Genomic DNA, 16,960 nt, shown 5'->3' with positions numbered 1-16,960 from the left:
AAAAATGACACACAATAGTCCATCGACTGAAATACTAAAAAAATGCACTACATAAATTGAATTACAGTGGGACATTTATATCCAGTGGGAATGGATGTTAGTAAAGTATGAGGGTTAAGAACAACAGGGTGGGAGGGATAACGACATTGTTTATTGTCCTGAGGTCCCCAGCAAACCTCCACCCTCAGCCCTCAGGTTTTCTCATTAGTAAAATAGGGGTATTACAGGAACTATTGCAAGAAATGGGTTTTTGAGACTTGGAATGTCCTATCATTGGCTTTATGCCATGAAAGGATTCTTTACTTATAGGATATTGATTAATTCTGGGGAGAGGTTTTAAGGGATCTATTTGCTCCTCCCTCCATAGGATTCTCCAGGCAAGAATACTGGAGTGGGTTGCCATTTCCTTCTCCAGGGGATCTTCCCAACCCAGGGATCGAACCCAGGTCTTCCGCATTACAGAAGGACGCTTTAACCTCTGAGCCACCAGGGAAGCCCAATTTGAATCAATGGCTAGTACACTGTGAATTTTGTCAATATCAATTAGTGATTTTGTCTATAAAGAAGGTAGTAGTTGATTTAATAAAGATAAATGATCAGTGTTTCCGGAATCAGCTCAGAGACAGAGCTGATAAAGGATGTCAAAAGGGATAGCCAGTGGGTGGTGGCCCTTGCTGGGGACCCGCCAGTGACCCAAGGGGACAGAAGTGGCTCTTAGTCCAGCACATGCATATCGAGGCAAGTTAAAGGATTTAGTATGAAGCCAAGAAGCAGATAATGCCAGAAAGCAAGCAGTAGTTGGTATACATTTAGTGAGTGGGGCAGCATTTCCTTCTCCCACTGCTGCTGAGATGGCAGAAATTAGTCGAATTCAGTAGGAAATGGAATACACCAAAGGTCAGTAAGTGAGGGTCCTGGAAAAATGAATGATAACACCAACAAATGCTGACCTGGAACAAGGATTCCAAGAAGAAGTTTCAAATGCTAGTGTGATTATGCAGATTCCAGAGAGAATTGTAGCAGGAAATAATGAACATTCCATTTTCAAGACCAGCAGATTTCAAGACCAGACCTTACACAGTCAACTCCCTTTAAGCCTATGGCACTAAAAACACCACCTCCTGTGCTTACCCTAAGTGAAAGACCACTAGATTTTCTGGGTATAGAAGGACCTCCTCCATCCCCTCAAAATGAAGAAATCCATGCAGTTGGCAGGCTAAAAATAAAGCTGTCTGTGAGTGAAAATGCTGTTCACCAAAATGGACAGCTGGTTAGAACTGACTCCATGTATGGCTTTTCAAATATATAGGCAATGATTGAAGGAACTTAAGGAGACATGACAGTTGTCGATACAGCATCAATACGACTACAGATAAACTAAATAGATGTCTGCAGCTTCTGGAAGAGGAGAACAAAGAACATGCTAAAAAGAAATGGTCATGTGTTCAATTACTGTAGGCTGCTTAATAGCTGGCTCTGGTTTTGCCACTAGAGGTAACCTCAACTCAGAAATGTTGTCTCAATAGCTGGAAACATAAAGAACTTGCAGACTTAAAAAAAAAAAAAAAAAAAAAAACATGTCAAAGAGTCACTTAATTCATCTGGTTGGCTGCTTTGATGGCTATTGTCAAATTCCAGAATTATTTTCCCTTCTCAGAAGAAAGCAATTTCAGCATGATACTACTTTAACAAGAATTATCAGCATAATACATGAAAGGGGGCAGAGGAACTAAGGAGAAAAGAGTGTGTGTCTCTCAAAGGGCCCAAATAAAAGGGAATCAGTTTACAGACAGGAATCTCTTGTGAATATCATTAGAGATCCCCATTATTTGAACTCAAGGCAGGGACTGCTTTATAGTAGTGGGGTTGAGCATCAAGAGTGGCTCAGATGGACTAGGAGAGATTCATCTCAAATGTGGAGGAATGGTTCTCCAAGCTGATTAAGAGGGAGGATTGAGAAAAGCCCCTACAGTTCCTTGGAGCCCCACAACTGGGAAATGGGAAGAAGTTAGAAAGCCCGGTTAGAGGGCTGATGGTGACTGAAGTGCTTGAGTCTGTTAACAATCTCTTTTCCAGTGTCCTCTTTGCACTAATAGCAGAAGCTAGGAAGGTTTTTGTTTCTTTTAGGAAACTTTATTTGCTGAAATTTAAGATTAAGAATTTAGGCAGTTTTCCTTTTAGGTGACTCATCCAGAGTGTGAGAGAGCTCGTTTATCAGATTAAGTAAATCTGGAGTGGACAGTTTCCCACTACACCCTGCTCCTTTTCACTAGATCCTTGTTCAGACCATTAATAATCAGAGTTAAATCTACATGAGTGGGATCAACATCTGAAAGAAGACCAGAATTTTCTTTAAAAATAACCCGGAGTTGATTATAATAGCGATGAACAGATTCATTAGATGTTTATATGTAAGCATGAGTTTTGTTCCTTTATTCCAATCATTAAGCTTTGGAAATGTGCTAGGAATTGCCCAATGAAGTCATCTAGGGATTTCTTGGGCCTGATGGTACAAGTTAGAAGGTTGCTCTCCTGGTTCTAATTCTAGAGACCTTTCAGGACTTTCCCAATCAGAAATTTTCATTCAATGCTGGAAATGGCCTTCACCAACAAGCATGGGGTCACTAAGAGTCGGACACAACTGAGCAACTTCACTTTCACTTTTCACTTTCATGCATTGGAGAAGGAAATGGCAACCCACTCCAGTGTTCTTGCCTGGAGAATCCCAGGGACCGAGGAGCCTGGTGGGCTGCCGTCTATGGGGTCGCACAGAGTTGGACACGACTGAAGCAACTTAGCAGCAGCAGCAGCAGCAACAAGCTTATGATCTAACTGATATAGATCAAAGAAACAAGATTGGTAAGATTGATATATTAAATTCCTTAGCAAATCTGCAAGGATCTTTGTTTACTTTGGGAAACACTTTGAATAATGCTTGCAGTTCAGTTTTAGTCCAAAGAATATAAAAATTTAAGAGTTTAGCCTCTGGATTCTCAGAAGGCTTACTTAATTCAAAGGGGCAGGTTCTGAGGGGTTCAGAAGAAAATGGGATGAGGAGAGCTTCAGGAGGAAAGGGAAGCTCAGTGAGAGAATTAGTGTGGGGAAACAGGGTACAGAGGAGGAATAGGCAGTGTAAAGGGGGAAGGAAAAAGGTGACCCTGGAGGCAGGGTCTGAGCACAAGTCCCCAGAAGAGGGGAGCAAGATAGTGCTAGAGGCAGAGCCTGAGACAAAGAGGCTGGGGCAGAACGTGAGTCTTCAGGAGCTAGTTTATCTTTCTTTAATCATTTGTTTGCCTCAGTTGATCTTAAAAATCTTATTTTGCAGTGAGGCAATTTTAGAACACCCGATCACCACCCTACGCTGGGTCATTTGCCCCTTCCAACATAAACACAAGGCTCTATCCTTTCAGGTTCTTAGCTGCGTGCCATAGAGGGTTGTGGTTTGTTTGTTTTCATCTCTCCTGTAGCATTTAGGAGGACAGGATATTGAGCTCAGAGCCCGACTGAAGTAGATTCTATTAGCTGTTGCTCGATTTCAAGTTTCTTGTTTCTATGTCCAGATTCAGAGTCTGCATGAGTATATCTGATTCCAGAAGTGCAGTGGGGAGGCTGCAAATGGAAGCACCTGTTATTTTCTGGAAGATTGTGTTATTTCTTCCCAAGACCTTTAAGTGGGGAAACTCCTAAAACATAAGATAGAGGCTCAGCAGCTGAGAAACTGAAAGGATGGATGATAGGTTCTAGAGGGCACTGCATACTTCAACTTATACAAAGAGGAAGCACTGGAGACCACGCGTGCCATCTGCCTTGGGATTTCCACTCTAATGCGCTGTGCTTAGTCGCTCAGTTGTGTCTGACTCTTTGTGAACCCATGGACTGTAGCCTACCAGGCTCCTCTGTCTGTGGGGATTCTCCAGGCAAGAACACTGGAATGGGTTGCCATGCCCTCCTCCAGGGGATCTCCCAACTCAGGGATTGAATTCAGGTCTCCTGCATTGCAGGCAGATGTTTTACACTCTGAGCCACCAGGGAAGCCCTTCTACTCTAATATTTTATTTTATAGTTGTTGATGCCACAAAGCATGTTCGACTCAACAGTCAGCTAGATGACCACAGGGAGTTGCCGTCTAGGTGAAAGCAGACGCCAGCTTTAAGGGCCCCTAGTAGGTGTTTTGTCAAGGACACCACTGAGAAGAGTTGGCATTTTAAGCAGATCTGAGAGGACTGGATGGCAGTGAATAAGACAGAGAACAGGAGACATTGATCTTAGTCCAGAGAAGGTGAAATTGGAACCAGCAAAACGTGGACTACAGCAGCTCAAATGGGTAAACAAAATGTGATATATCCATACATTGTATATTGTTCACTCAGAAAAGACATAAAAGGACAAACACTGCAGTATGGTTGAACCTTGAAGACATTAGGCTAAGTGAAAGAAGCTAGTAAAAATAATCCAATATTATATGATTCCATTTATATGAAATGTTAAATAGAGCAAATCTGTAGAGACAGAAAGTGGATTAGTGATTGTTTAAGGCTGGAGGTGGGAGAAAGAAGTGACACTCCATTTCTTTCTTTTTGTTTTTTGTTTCTTTATAGATATTCTCAGTATGTTAAGACATCATTTTTCATTTTTTAATGTAAATGAAATATTTATTTCAACTAAACAGCAAAGAATGTCAGACTACATATAAAAGCCATATTCAACTATATGCTACCAATAAAAGATGCACTTTTTTCTTTTTCTTTTTTATTGAAGGGTAACTGCTTTACAGAATTTTGTTGTTTTCTGTCAAACCTCAATATGAGTCAGCCATAGGTATACATATAGCCCCTCCCTTTTAAACCTCCCTCCCATCTCCCTCCCCATCCCACTCCTCTAGGTTGATACAGAGCCCCTGTTTGAGTTTCCTGAGCCACACAGCAAATTCCCTGTTGGCTATCTATTTTACATATGGTGATGTAAGCTTCCATGTCACTCTTTCCCTACATCTCACCCTCTCCTCCCCTCTCCCCAGGTCCATGAGTCTATTCTCTATGTCTGTTTCTCCACTGCTGCCCTGTAAACAGATTCTTCAGTACCATTTTTAAGATTCTGTATATATGCATTAGAATACGATATTTATCTTTCTTTCTGACTTACTTCACTCCGTGTAATAGATTCTAGGTTTATCCACCTCATTAGAACTGACTCAAAGGTGTTTCTTTTTGTGGCTGAGTAATATTCTATTGTGTATATGTACCACAGCTTCTTTATCCATTCATCTGTCGATGGACATCTAGGTTGCTTCCATGTCCTAGCTATTGTAAATAGTGCTGCAATGAACAATGGGATACATGTGTCTCTTCCAGTTTTGGTTTCCTCACAGGGTATATGCCTAGGAGTGGGATTGCTGGGTCATACGGTGGTTTTATTCCTAGTTTTTAAAGGAATCTCCATACCATCTTCCATAGCGGCTGTATCAACTTATATTCCCACCAACAGTGCAAGAGCATTCCCTTTTCTCCAGGGAAGTTTAAATCATTTGTAAGAGGGCAGTCTTCCATGTCTTTGTTTTTCTCTACCCAATCAACCTGCTTTGTTCTTTGACTCGGGGCCCTTCCCTCTGTGCTTGCACATCCTTTAGCCAAGATGGATTTTCGCACAAGGGCCTTTGGGAAGTTAGTAAAACTTATTATGGTTTGGCGTCCCCTCCCTTTTTGACCCCACAGAACCTTTCTGCACATCCACAGTCCAGGTCTCCCTGACCCCAAGGATGAGAAATACATGACCTCTTGATCTTTTACCTAGGCAGTGCTTAATCCCTCTCTGTCCCTGTCATTATTGTTATCTTAAAGTGTCCACAGGAGACAAAGTCCAGGTATTTACCCTGTTCTTGTTGTTATTTCTATCTTGAAGTATAAACAGGAGGCTGGCTGTAAACTTCTGATCTGGAGCCCATCTATACCCTGCCTCAAGAAATATGAAAAGGAGGCTAGTTGTAAATGTCTGACCTGGAGCCCATCTATCTCCTGCCTCAAATCTACACAGAAATGCACATGAGGAAGGACCACAGTTTTAAAACATAAAATGCAGGGTCCCTGTGGTTGATGGGGGCAGGGGCAAATGCTCCTTCAAAATATTTAGATAACTGGGATCCTATTTCCCAGAAGTTTTCCTCTAGAGTAGAAGGACAATTTACAAAAAGCCCTAACAGCTCAAAAACCCTGCAGGCATTAACACCAGCCAGTTTCGAGGCACAGCCCAGTCCTGAAAGACTCAGGCTGAAAGCTTAACAGCACAGATCTAATAGAAGAGTCCCTGTTCCAAAAGGAATCAAGCTGAAAGTGAGGGAATTCCAGTTGGAACAGCTTGATTTCAAGTCAGGTCAATGTGCCAAAAGAGTACTTGAAGACAAACAAGGCTTTAATCAGAAAGGACAAAACCTTAATATAGATCCTGAATAAAACCTGGAGATCTGCAAAGCAAAGAGGGCAACTCAGATCCAGGAGAAAGACTTAACCTTCAAACCCCAGGGTCCCTAAGAAAAGCATCAAGCATCAGTGAGCTCATTACTGGTATCACATCTGTTTGAGCACCCACCTTCCAGTTGTTGGAGGTCTTCTCTGGATCCCTATGTGGGCCAAAAATGCTGACCTTAAATAGACTGACAGTTATTTCTCCAGCAAAAACAGGTTTGTTCATGATCATCAAAGAATTGCAATTTGGCATCAGCAACCATGGAAAGCCACACGCAATCTTTTGCAATAAAGAGAGAACTTATTTATGGGGGGTGGGGAGTGAAGGAAAGAGTTCAAGCTATAGTAGCTTCTCATTTATTGCACTGTAACCATCTTTCATTGACTGAGTTCTTGCCAGGCAAGTGAAGAAAGTCTTTCACGTTCCACTATGGTTTTAGGGTGTTAGAGCTCCCCCTTCTGGCCTCCTGGCTCCATTTTTATCAACAGTTGAGATTTCTGTGTATTAATTTTTACAGGCATCATCTTTTGATTGAGCATTACTAGGTCTTCTCAATCCTGAACCAGTCAGTTGTTCTATACAAGGTTCTAACTGTTTCTTCCTGACCCGCATACAGAAACTAAAGAACCTCTTGATGAGGGTGAAGGAGGAGAGTGGAAAAAGCTGGCTTAAAACTCAACATTCAAAAAACTAAGATCATGGCATCTGGTCCCATCACTTCATAGCAAATAGAAGGGGAAATGGTGGAAGCAATGACAGATTTCCTCTTCTTTGGCTCTAAAATCACTTTGGAATAGTGACTGCAGCCATGAAATTAGACCATTGCTTCCTGGAAGGAAAGTTATGACAAACTTAGACAGTGTGTTAAAAAGCAGACATCACTTTGCTGACAAAGGTCCATATAGTCAAGGCTATGGTCTTTCCAGTAGTCATATACAGATATGAGAGCTGAACCATAAAGAAGGCAGAGTGTCAAAGAATTGATGCTTTCAAACTGTGGTGCTGGAGAAGACTCTTGAGAGTCCCTTGGACAGTAAGGAGATCAAACCAGTCATTCTTAAAGGAAATCAACCCTGAATACTCTTCGGAAGGACTGATGCTGAAGCTGAAGCTCCAATACTTTGGCCACCTGATGTGAAGAGCCAACTCGCTGGAAAAGACCCTGATGCTGGGAAAGGTTGAAGGCAGAAGGAAAAGATGGCATCAGAGGATGAGATGGTTGGATGGCATCACCGATTCAAGGGACATGGACTGGGGCAAAGTCCTGGGAGATGGTGAGAGAAAGGGAAGCCTGGTGCACTGCAGTCCAGTTCTTTGAGGCCTCAAAGAATCGGACAAGACTCAGCAACTGAACAACTGTTCCTCCTGGCAAATTTGCAGCAGGTGTTTCTTCCTTCAGTTTCTTTGACAATATAACATAGATACATGTTATTATCTCCGTGTCTCTTTCATCACTTTCTGCACATGTCCTAGGAGATATTTATCAGAAAGAAAGCACTTCTCCTCTGTGCAGACACTACTTTCACAAGTCTTCACCTTAAGCAACTTTTACATTATTCACACATATGAACATGCGCATACACACACATCACTTTATTTTCACTTCTCTAGTTATAAAAATACAAGGCAAAAAATATGAGATTTGCATCCCTTGTCCAATATTGCTTTCTAGGAGGAGATTATGAGTTTTGTGAGAACTCACTGGACTGTGTGGCCAACTTAGGGCTCCATTCACTAGTCCTTAAGGTGAAATATCCTCCAAGAATGTCAAGACCTTTGGGCTTGTTTGGGAAAACCCAGGTGATGCATGGGGCTCTGCCAGACCCCTTGGTTGTGTGCTAAGGACATGCTGGTAGGCCACTTAGGCAGGTGTAGTCACTGGCATCACATCAAGATGTGATTGCAGCACTCCAACCTGGGCTCAGTGGCCCTTCCCCATGGGACCTACTCATTGTACCCTGAAGATGCCCAGGGGCTCCAGATGTCCCAAAGGTGCCAAGTCCTTCAGTGGCTCTCCAGAGATCAGGCAGAAGAAGCAGACCCAAACTCATCAAGGGCTCTAGGGGCTGCCCCTGGGGTTTTCATCTAAGGGCAGGGGGCTTCCTGAGATGGAGTGACCCTAACCCTCTTTCATCCACTCTCCATCCCCCATCTGCCACAGGATGCTAGCAATAACATCGCACTATGAAGAGCATGGGAGTCTCAGTGGAATCCATGATGCTCTGTTTGCATGATGACCCAGAGGTCAAGGGCATCTGTCACCCCACATTCCCGCCAGAAGCCAGTCAGAGGAGTCAATGTGTCCCAGCTTTTAGAATGTGCTCAGGAGCACCTGACTTATGCTCTTAATTTCCTCTAACTATCTTGTACAAAGGAAAGAGTGTATTTATAACTGATATATAAGGCCCTTGTCCAAGTTGGTCAACAGTGTCTTCTCTGGATATGCTTCTCTGGATCAATTTACTCTTGTTTTGTTGGGACTGGAGCATTTCGCTTTTGAACTAAGGCAAATGCTGTCAACTTTTTTAAAAATTTGTATATTATAACTCATAGGAAGAAGGTTATCACCCCCAAAATAACCACTGAATTTGGGGAAATAATTTACTCATCCATTTTTTTTTTTTTACTAACTTCAGGGAAAAAATAAGACAGGACTATAATTTTTTAATCTTCATTGCACTTCTGCCTCTAAATTTCTTCCTATACATCAACAGGGCATCTTCATCCCACTTCAGGATCTAAGCATATAATATCCCCTGTCCTTGGAATGTTCTCCAAAAAGAAAGTTTTTTGGGGTCAACTTGTTTGTTTTTAAAATTTTTACTGGAGTGTGGTCAGGAAGATGCCCTGGAGGAGGAAATAGCAACCCACTCCAGTATTCTTGCCTGGAGAATCCCATGGACAGAGGAGCCTGGTGGGCTACAGTCCATAGGGTCCCAAAGAGTCTGACACGACTGAAGCAACTTAGCACACATGCAGTTGCTTTACAATGTTGTGTTAGTTTCAGGTGTACAACAAAGTGAATCATTTATACATATATCCATTTATTGTTTAGATTATTTTCCCATGTAGGGAAAATAATTATTTTCCCATATACTTCCATTACAGAGTATCGAGTAGAGTTCTCTGTGCTATGCACTAGGTCCTTATTAGTTATCTATTTTATGTAATGTAGTGTGTATTTTTCAATCCCAGTTTCCCAAATTACCCCTCCCCCCCCCACTCTTGGTAACCAAAAGTTTGTTTCTACATCTGTGACTCTATTTCTGCTTTGTAAATAAGTTCTTTTGTAACATATTTTAGATTACACATATAAACAGTATCACATGATATTTGTCTTGCTCTGTCTGACTTACTTCACTCAGTATGACAATCTCTAGGGGCATCCATCAGAGAAGGCAATGGCACCCCACTCCAGTACTCTTGCCTGGAAAATCCCATGGACAGAGGAGCCTGGTAGGCTGCAGCCCATGGAGTCGCTGAGTCAGACATGACTGAACGACTTCACTTTCACTTTTCACTTTCATGCATTGGAGAAGGAAACGGCAACCCACTCCAGTGTTCTTGCCTGGAGAATCCCAGGGACGGCAGAGCCTGGTGGGCTGCCATCTATGGGGTTGCAGAATCGGACACAACTGAAGTGACTTAGCAGCAGTAGCAGGGGCATCCATGTTGCTGCAAATGGCATTATTTCAATCTTTTCATGTCTGAATATTAATAATATTAAAAGGTACCAATTTACATTCCCTCCAACAGTGTGGGAGGATTCCCTTTTCTCCACACCCTCCCCAGGATTTATTGTTTGTGGATTTTTTGATGATATCCATTTTGACTGGTGTGAGGTGATATCTCATTGTAGTTTTGATTTGCATTTCTCTAATAATTAGTGATGCTGAGCATCTTTTCATGTGACTTTGGCCTTCTCTATGGCTTCTTTGGAGAAATGTCTATTTAGGTTTTCCACCCATTTTTTCATTGGGTTGTTTGTTTTCATAATGTTAAGTCTCATAAGCTGTTTGTAAATTTTAGAGTCACATCAGTTCAGTTCAGTTCAATTGCTCAGTCAAGTCTGACTCTTTGTGACCCCATGGACTGAAGCACGCCAACCTTCTCAGTCCATCACCTACTCCCAGAGCCTGCTCAAACTCATGTCCATCAAGTCACTGATGCCATCCAACCATCTCATCCTCTGTTGTCTCCTTCTCCTCCTGCCTTCAATCTTTCCCAGCATCAGGGTCTTTTCAAATGAGTTGGTTCTTCACATCAGGTGGCCAAAGTATTGGAGTTTCAGTTTCAACGTCAGTCCTTCCAATGAATATTCAGGACTGATCTCCTTTAGGATGGACTGGTTGGATCTCCTTGTAATTCAAGGGACTCTCAAGAGTCTTCTCCAACACCACAGTTCAAAAGCATCAGTTCTTCAGCACTCAGCTTTCTTTATGGTCCAACTGTCACATCCATACATGAAACACTGGATAAACTATAGCTTTGACTAGACTGACCTTTGTTGGCAAAGTAATGTCTCTGCTTTTTGATATGCTGTCTAGGTTTGTCATAGCTTTTCTTCCAAGGAACAAGCATCTTTTAAAGAATTTCATGGCTGCAGTCACAATCTGCAGTGATTTTGGAGCCCAAGAAGATAAAATCTGTCACTGTTTCTAGTCACATCATTTGAAATTATTTTCTTCCACTCTGTGGGTTGTCTTTTCATTTTGTTTAGTTTCCTTTGCTGTGCAAAAGCTTTTGAGTTTAAGTAGGTCTTATTTGTTTATTTTTGTTTTTATTTCCACTATTCTGGGAGAAAGATTGAAAAGCATATTGCTGCGAACTATGTCAGAGAGTGTTGTGTCTGTGTTTTCCTCTAGGAGTTTTATAGTGTCCCATATCACATATAAGTCTTTAATCTAGTTGAAGCTTATTTTTGTGTAGGCTGTTAAAGAATGATCTAATATCATTTTTTACATGTAGCTGTTCAGTTTTCCCAGCACCATTTGTTGAAGAGACGACCTCCAATATTGTGTAGTCTTGCCTTCCTGTCCTAATTTACTTGGCCATAGAGCATGGATTTATTTCTGAGGTTTCTATCCTGTTCCATCAGTCTATATTTGTTTTTGTGCCAGTACTATACAGTTTTGACAGTCTCTTCAACAAAAGGTGCTGTGAAAACTGGACAGCTACATGGAAAAGAACGAACTTAGAACACTTTGTGACACCACACACAAAGGTAAACTCAAAATGGATTCAAGATCTAAATGTAAGACCAGAAACTATAAAACTCTTAGAGGAAAATATAAGCAGAACACTCTCTAACACAAATCACAGCAATATCCTCTATGATCCACCTCATAAAGAAATTAAAAAATAAACATATGGGACCTAATTAAACTTAAAAGCTTTTGCACAACTAAGGAAACTATAAGAAAAGTGAGAAGACAACTCTCAGAATGGGAGAAAATAATAGCAAATGAAACAACTGACAACGAATTAATCTTCAAAATATATAAGCAGCTCAATATCAGAAAAACAAACAACTTAATCAAAAAGTGGGCAGAAGACCTAAACAACATTTCTCCAGAGAAGACATACAGATGGCTAATAAATACATGGAAAGATGCTCAACATTATTAGAGAAATGCAAATCAAAATTACAATGAGGTATCATCTTACAGTGGTCAGAATGGCCATCATCAAAAAGTCAACAAACAATAAATGCTGGAGAGCGAGTGGAGAAAAGGTAACCCTCTTACACTGTTGGTAGGAATGCAAACTGATACAACCACTATGGAGAACAGTGTGGAGATTTTTTAAAAACTAGGAATAAGACTCCCATGTGACCCAGCAATTCCACTACTGGACGTATACCCTGAGGAAACCAGAATTGAAAAAAGACACATGTACCCCAGTGTTCATTGCAGCACTATTTACAATAGCTAGGATGTGGAAGCAACCTAGATGTCCATTGGCAGATGAATGGATAAGGAAGTTGTGGTGCATATATACAATAGGGTATTACTTAGCTATAAAAATGAATGCATTTGAGTCAGTTCTAAGCAGGTGGATGAACCTAGAGCCTATTATACAGAGTGAAGTAAGTCAGAAAGAGAAACACAAATATTGCATATTAATGCATATACATGAGATCTAGAAAGATGGTACTTATGATCCAACATGCAGGACAGCAAAGAAGACACAGGCATTAAGAACAGACTTTTGGACACAGTGGGAGGAGAGGGTGGGATGATTTGAGAGAACAGTATTGAAGCATATGCATTACCATATGTAAAACAGATAGCCAGTGGGAGTCTGACATATGACCTACTGAACCCAAAGCTGGTGCTGGGTGACAACCTGGAGCGTGGGGTGGAGAAGGAGGTGAGAGGGGTGGTCAGGAGGGAAGCGACACATGTATGCCTGTGACTGATTCATGTTGATGTATAGCAAAAAACATTACAATACTGTAAAGTAATTACCCTCAATTAAAGTAAATAAAATTTTAAAAATTATATAGCTTAAAATATCCAAGAAAAAAAAATAGTGAGGAGAATAGGTCAAGTGCCAAGGTCTCAGATGCCAGCCAAGAGCCTACCCTAAAGTAGGTCCTTCTGAAAAGAGCAGCTTCAGGCCTGCTATGTTAACATTTTTTTGCACATTGGTCTACTTAGTTGTCTGTTACTGAGCTTGTTTTAATAGTTTATATTTACCTGGAAAATAATCTTTGGCTTGGACTTTTACGTTAACTGTTATATTGTTGTCCATTAAATTCCATTTTTGTTCCTCATGTTGTATGTGTCTCATTCCTAAAAATTGCTCCAGTGTAAAGCTTACTTGTTAGTCTTTCTAAAGAACAAGATCTTAGTTTTATTCTTTGACTTAATTTTTTGTTTTCTTTAACCTGTGCTTTGTCTTTATTGATTACTTCGTGTTTTACTTTGCTAGTTTTCTCTCTTATACAGTTGAACACTAAATTGAAATAAGTACAAAACTGTAAAACCCATTAATGACTTTTATAGCAAAAAAAATTTTTTAAGGGGCTGTCCTCTCGTTGATGACATTGTTAAAAAAAACAAAAACAAAAACAATGAAGTCACCCAAAAAAAAAGCCCAAAAAAGTACTGTTAAATACACTGTGAAAAAGGCACTTCTTTATAGTATGCGAGCTGGAACAAAAAGGCAGAGCATTGACTTGCTTGCCTTCAGGTGGGAATGTACACATTGATAGAGAAATCTTTCTGCTGCTGTGCTCACGTCCATGAATGAGCGTGGAGGCACTATGAGGATTGATTTGGGAGGAGAAGGGGGTGACAGAGGATAAGAAGATGGTTGTATGGCATCATGGACTCAATGGACATGAGTCTGAGCAAACTCCCAGAGATAGTGAAGGACAGGGAAGCCTGCCATGCTGTAATCCACGGGATCGCAAAGGGTCAGACATGACTGAGCAACTGAAAAATGACAACAAATAAATTTTAATGAGTAGCTAAATTTGTAAATGCAGAATCCCCACAAATAATGAGGATTGGTTATATACAAATATTTATTGGTATTTATTGGACATTTCCCCACAATATACTGCAAAGAAAAGTTACAACATGAAACAAGTAAAACTGTGGAAATTTGTTGCTTTACAAACAGGAATAAAGCAAAGATGTCCCTTATCATTCCTTCCTAGAAAGACAAAGTGGTGAAATAGAACAAAGAACACAGCCCTTGGATCTAGGAAAAAACTCTCACTGGTGGTGAATTCGGATGAGATTCAAATAAGAGGTCAAACACTAGCTTATGCAGTAACAGGAAGCACTTGAATAGTATAGGGGCGATAGCAATTATAAGAATTATTGGGTTATCTGCCTTTGGCTTCTCTGGTGGCTCAGAGGGTAAAGAATCTGCCTGCAATGCCAGAGACCTGGGATCAATCCCTGGGTTAGAAAGATCCAGGGAGAAGGAAAATGACTACCCACTCCAGCATTCTTGCCTGGAGAAATCTATGGACAGAGGAGCCTAGCAGGCTACCTTCCAAACAATCATAAAGAGTCAGACACGACTGAGTGACTAACACAACAAAATGACTTTGGTTAGCTGTTTTAAAACCTTTAAAAAAGGAAAACGACAAGATCAGGACAGCCAGCTGTCAACTTAAGGTACACTATAAAGTCAGCTGCCTCCTGTAGCCACAGTGAAGATTGTGTTGAAAATTAGACACAGGATCTAATTTTAAGGGCAACAAAGCTACAGAGTAAATTGAATGCATAGCCTAAATGGTCTTCTACTCTAAAGATCAGAATTCTGAGAAGCACATCTCTAGTGTATTTAATACCTTGCCCTTCCAATCTGTTCTCAAATCTTTATTTAAATATATATGTATCCTTGAAAATATGTAGTGTGGTTGGTGTTTTTAAAAATCTGCCTAAATGGGATTGTGTTATAAATTACATTTTCTTCTTCACTCAACATTAAGTTTTTAGGTCTATTTGTAAATCAAGTTCACTGCTTTTAACTAATACACAGTATACATCCATTTTACTTATCTATTCCCCTAGTAATGGACATCTACATTGTTTCCAGTTTTTTCTGCCTATCACAAAATGTCAAAATATCTTCACATACATGTCCATATGGGGTTAAATGAGACTTCCAATGGAGTTCTGTCTCATTTTCATGTGACCAACTTCTCTCCTTTCAGTTCAGTTCAATCACTCAGTCGTGTCCGACTCTTTGCAACCCCATGAATCGCAGCACGCCAGGCCTCCTTGTCCATCACAAACTCCCGGAGTTTACTCAAACCCATGTCCATCGAGTCAGGGATGCCATCCAGCCATCTCATCCTCTGTTGTCCCGTTCTCCTCCTGCCTTCAATCTTTCCCAGCATCAGGGTCATTTCAAATGAGTCAACTCTTCACATGAGGTGGCCAAAGTATTGGAGTTTCAGCTTCAGCATCAGTCCTTCCAATGAACACCTAGGACTGATCTCCTTTAGGATGGACTGGTTGGATCTCCTTGCAGTCCAAGGGACTCTCAAGAGTCTTCTCCAACACCACAGTTTAAAAGTATCAATTTTTTGGCACTCAGCTTTCTTCACAGTCCAACTCTCACATCCATACATGACCACTGGAAAAATCATAGCCTTGACTAGATGGACCTTTGTTGGCAAAGTAATGTCTCTGCTTTTTAATATGCTTTCTAGGTTGGTCATAACTTTCCTTCCAAGGAGTAAGCGTCTTTTAATTTCATGGCTGCAATCACCACCTGCAGTGATTTTGGAGCCCCCAAAAATAAAGTCTGACACTGTTTCCACGGTTTCCCCATCTATTTTCCATGAAGTGATGGGACCAGATGCCATGATCTTAGTTTTCTGAATGTTGAGCTTTAAGCCAACTTTTTCACTCTCCTCTTTCACTTTCATCAAGAGGCTCTTTAGTTCATCTTCACTTTCTGCCATAAGGGTGGTGCCATCTGCATATCTGAGGTTATTGATATTTCTTCCGGCAATCTTGATTCCAGCTTGTGCTTCTTCCAGCCCAGTGTTTCTCATGATGTACTCTGCATATAAGTTAAATAAGCAGGGTGACAATATACAACTTTGATGTATACCTTTTCCTATTTGGAACCAGTCTGTTGTTCCCTGTCCAGTTCTAACTGTTGCTTCCTGACCTGCATACAGGTTTCTCTTCTTTAGCCCTAAATGTCACATCTGCCAAGAACACTTCTCTTACCACCCTATGTCTAGCAAGCCCTTCTCAGATATTCTTTTGGTTTCTAGTTTGTCTTCTTCATAAGATATATAAAGTGTTGAAATATTTGTTTCCTTTTTTTTTTTTCTTTCCCCACTGGAACCTGAACTCTAAAAAGGCAGTTACTTTGATCTTGTGTGCTTTTTGCATCCTCAGCACCTAGGACATTGTTTGGTATAAGTCCGTGCCCAATAAATATTTTATGAATGAATGAAGGCAGAAAGAATGACTAGAAAAAGGGAGAACGCTCTTGAGAGAAAATGTGAGGATGATCCTAAGGAACTTGGCCAGTTGAGTCCTAAGGAGCTAAAAGCCAATAAGAAATCATCTGTGATGAGAAATGATTGGCACCTTCAGAACTAACTATGAATCCTGATACTAAAATGTAAGTTCTTTTTGTTTCTACACTGTACCTACCCAAGTATCCTCAACATTTTAAGCCTATTCCTCATAAAAGCTACATAGTCTTTAGAAAACCAAGGAGAAGAGGTCTGTGTCAATACTTGGTACAAAATGTTATGAAGCAAGGATAGCTACTGCAGATAATGTAGTATACAGGAACTGAGGGATAGAGCCAGGAATGGGAATTTAGAGAGGTGACAGGAAGCTCCAGAGAAGTTAACACCCTCTCTAGAAATCATCAGAATACTCTGAAGGATACTATACTTCCTACAATTACATAAAATAGGAACTTGATACTCATACACTAAAATAAAAGGTAAACCCAGAAGATTTGGAAACAAATATATGTATTACATGTTTTCATATACTTG

General features: G+C 40.7%; 1 pseudogene; it reads left to right on the top strand.

The window, feature by feature from the left end:
• The first annotated feature begins 818 nt into the window (after window positions 1–818).
• On the top strand, window positions 819–1,569 carry LOC110142625 (mitochondrial fission factor pseudogene; annotated as a pseudogene).
• Window positions 1,570–16,960: the final 15,391 nt, after the last annotated feature.

Source organism: Odocoileus virginianus, chromosome 3 (genome assembly GCF_023699985.2).
Source record: "Odocoileus virginianus isolate 20LAN1187 ecotype Illinois chromosome 3, Ovbor_1.2, whole genome shotgun sequence".
Lineage (NCBI taxonomy): Eukaryota > Metazoa > Chordata > Mammalia > Artiodactyla > Cervidae > Odocoileus > Odocoileus virginianus.
Note: the sequence above shows the minus strand (reverse complement) of the source record. Positions and strands in the feature narration are given on the sequence as shown.